This window comes from Vicia villosa, linkage group LG3 (genome assembly GCF_029867415.1).
Source record: "Vicia villosa cultivar HV-30 ecotype Madison, WI linkage group LG3, Vvil1.0, whole genome shotgun sequence".
NCBI lineage: Eukaryota > Viridiplantae > Streptophyta > Magnoliopsida > Fabales > Fabaceae > Vicia > Vicia villosa.
In genome coordinates, this window is record NC_081182.1 from 193,475,352 (window position 1) to 193,479,311 (window position 3,960).

Below are 3,960 nucleotides of genomic sequence, written 5' to 3' on the forward strand. Positions count from 1 at the left end.
TTTTAGAATTTCCAAATAATAATCCTGAAATAAAAAAATAATAGCAATAAAATATGTCATAACACTTAGACAGTATCAAATACAAATATAAAATTTTAAATATAAATGCAAGATTTGAAAAGATTAACTTTTTTTTAAATGAACAGTATTTATATAGACATAATTATATTAATTAATCATATACAAAAGAAGAAAAAAAATATAATTGTGAGATGGGGATAAAAATAATATTTAAAAATAAAGATTTTATCTCTTAAATTAAATTAATTATTGATTAAACTAAAATAAAGTATTTTTATTGACCCGTGAAACAAAAAGAGAATAAAAATAATTTTAACATTCGAAAAAATAAATAAAATATGTATTTCGTTGATAGTGACCCGTAAAATAAAACCTAATAACATGTAAATTTATTTAATATTGTATATATTATATTTAGAAACATGTAAATTTAAAATTAATAATTTAATTATAAATGAATAATAATCATAAAAATTCAACTATGTTAAATAACTATATAAAAAAAGAACATGTGAGGGAAAAAGTTGAAATTTAACAAATATAAATGTAAAATTTTTAGATATAAATAGAAAATTAGAAAAGATTAACTTATTTGTAAATTTTAAATATTAATTTTTATTTATTCCAAATAATATGATTGAATTTTTTTTATTTGGTTATGTTTGTTTTTAACATATAATAGATACAGAAAGTTGAATTCTTAAACATTGTTTTGGCCTAACTCTAAAACAGTGTATAATCATTATAACTCAATAGAAGAAAAAAAAAAAAGAAGTAATATATCATGATGAGCTATATAACAAAATGTCTAAAACAAAGTTTTGATCTTTAAAATACAAATCACTAATTCAAGACAAAGCCAATCTTGTTTCATTAGTCTAGTGTTACAGTAGTTGATGCAATGAATCTTGCAGTTTTATTAATCTTTTCAAAATACATCAACAAAATAAACAATTAAATTTTAGTATTAAACCTTATATTCCAACAATCGATAATTGAACACATTGAATAATTGGTTAAATCAACTGTTTTTCTAATCTAATCATTACAGAAAGTTTGTTTTACATTGGTTGAACCTATAAATTCTAAAACTAAATGCCAAATTCATAGATAAAAATATAGAGGTTTCCAGGGATCTTAGCAACAGGACCATGGATATTTCAATCAATATACTTCTTATAATATTTTATCCCATTTTGAATTGTCCTTCTCACCCCAACCAGTATTTGCAGCTCTGTACAAAAGTATAATGCAGTTAGTGCATAACTAAAAATATACAATTAGTTATCTAGAAAAATAGTAGCCATTGGCAAGCCATAAATGAAAACCACAACAGAATATTCAAAGCAATAGTAGCCTCTCATGTCAGACCAATATATTAAATATAAACACCCAATTACCTTCAAATATTCTTAATGCATTTGTCATTAGCTTGATTTCTTGTAAAATAGACTGCAAATTTTGTTGTTGGGTAAAACAGTGAGTTAACTATGGTAAGACATCAATCAAATTAACATCAAGAAGCTAAAAAAAATTTCAGGTTTTGAAATTTGTCATATCATGAAACCGGATGTTTCTTGCAAGAATTAGGTGTTTAGAACTTTACATAGACCACTATAGAGTATATGTGTGATATACCTTTATGTATAGGATTAGATTTCTCAATTAATCTTTTAGAACACTTTGTATATTACTGATAGTTCCAGTGGCCAAATGTATCTCCTGAAATATTACAATAACATTATTATCATTATGTTGAGATACCATCACATACTCAATTTGAGATAGCATCACGTTGGATTTAGGATACATCACACTTCTAAAAACTTGATACCTGAACACTACTGTCATGGCATCCAAAATATAATCTTCCATGAGCATGAGCCAAACACTTCACATAAGAGTGTTAGAAATTAGACATGCCTATACTCTAGCAATGTCTTCTGGAATAAATTGTTGTCAATCATTAAGTACACTTCTAAAAACATAAGAAAAATAAATTAACAACCTTTTAGTAACTTAAAATAAGAAAACTCATGTCCATGTCTCTAACATATCTCTTCCTTTCTCTTTATATTCATTATTACCAATAGTAGATCTGCAAGTTAGGAACAAATTTCTTAAATCAGAGATCCTTTCTGTTCCGGCCACCGCTACATTCATAAACGAAATAAACAGTTTTTCCAAACCCTAAACCGGATTCAAATAACGAAGACGAAAGCGATAACTAAAACGCAAAAGAAAACCAAAATGAAAACGAATGCAAACCGATTCAAAAGGGAAAGGAGATGATTTGCGGTAGAGGTAGTCGCGCAGCGTCAAGAAGCACCAAGCACCGATGGTTTGAGTTACAATAAAGGAAAGGCATCCTTCCTATGTCAAAGGAGAGAAATCATGAATTACAAAAAACAAAAGATGGATAAATTTCCACTTGCACAGATATTTCCACTTGCACAGATCCATGCTAGAAATGATAGGTACATTGATAATAGAGATGGGTAAATTTAAAAAAAAAAACAAAAGATGAAACAAACATAGGTAATTTTCTTACAATGATGATGAAATATTCCCTCTGCCTGTTCCATTATTTCTCCTCTTTAATGTAAAACCTGTAAAAAACTAAGAATCAGAAAGAGGATAAAAAAATTGAAAAACAAAGAAAAAATGTAATGAATCGAAACTAAACCATAAACCTTTTTATTTTCCACTACTGCGAGAATCGACTAAACGGATCTATCATTGTTGCAACTTCACCATCTCACAACTTTAGTTTATTCTTTTTTTGAGATTTGTAGATCTCTAATGTTCAGGAATGAAAATAATGGGTAGTAAATGGATGTGATACACTTAGAGAAATTTGCAGAAGAAAGGGGTAAATCTATGGTGGAGAAAGGAGGGTGGTGGTAGTGTTAGGGTTTGTTGATGAAGTGAATTCAGTGGTGGCATGAGAAAGAGGTGACGACGGGGATTGGAGTCCCGGCGCGATATGAGTGTGCGACGGCGGGGATAGGAGCCTGTGGCTTTTTTTGTTCAGACATTTTTAGGGTTTTAGTTGAAAGAAGAGAGAAGATGGAAGGAGAGAAAGAGAGAGAGACGAGAGAAAATGAAAGAGAGAAAAAAGCTGTGTTCTTGAAAACAAAGAGTGAGAAAGAGGGAAAAGGTTTATCCAAGTACAATTGAAAAATCTGATCAATGAGAACACAACATTTGGCATGTTCTATTTTTTATTTTGTTAATTACATGATTAACCTTTTGTATGTGTAAAAAAATTATAAGGGAAGGGCAAAATGGACAATTTGGGCAATTTCTTAGTATTGGGTAGATAGTAGAAGTAAGGTTTTAAACATGTTTTAATCGTCAAAATTAATCTCTCAATTTATAAAAAATTAAATTAAAAAAAACTTTTAATATTTTATAAAATTATTTTATAAATAATTTTAAAATAAAAAAGTCCATTTTTTTAAAGTTAAAGTCCATTTTGTCAATTTCCAGAATCATGGAGAAAAACGACTAGAGGTTTTAGCGCAAGGCTCAAGGATGTATGACATAGTTTTCTCATCCTTATTTGAGAAAGTTACAATGGATAAAGAGATTATTTAGAAGATGAAGATCCTTATTGTACCTACTATAGTGTGGAAAATCTGAGAGCGAAACCATTGATTGACTTGACTCAATATCTTAGTGAAATTCGCTATCGTGGCTCTTGACCAGTATTCCGACACCCCTGCTTCAAATTTCCCCCAAACCTTCCATCCTCTGCCTCCTTGAAATGCTTGAACCTTTGTATGTTAGCTTCCATATAATGAGCACATTGTCAAAGCGAACGCCAAAAGCCTCTCAACCTCCACCTCTTTGAACATTGCAAATCCGAATTTCTTCCTTAACTTGTTCGTTCCATGAGAGATTGCCACATTCATCACCTTCCTTATACACCCAAAC

At 29.2% G+C, this 3,960-nt stretch overlaps 1 long non-coding RNA gene across 1 annotated transcript; it reads right to left on the reverse strand.

The window, feature by feature from the left end:
• Window positions 1-1,999: 1,999 nt before the first annotated feature.
• On the reverse strand, window positions 2,000-2,633 carry LOC131657060 (uncharacterized). The gene is made up of 3 exons (XR_009300455.1): window positions 2,573-2,633; window positions 2,290-2,394; window positions 2,000-2,119 (listed from the first exon to the last, which is right to left on the reverse strand). It is a non-coding gene; the product is annotated as an uncharacterized LOC131657060 (long non-coding RNA).
• Window positions 2,634-3,960: the final 1,327 nt, after the last annotated feature.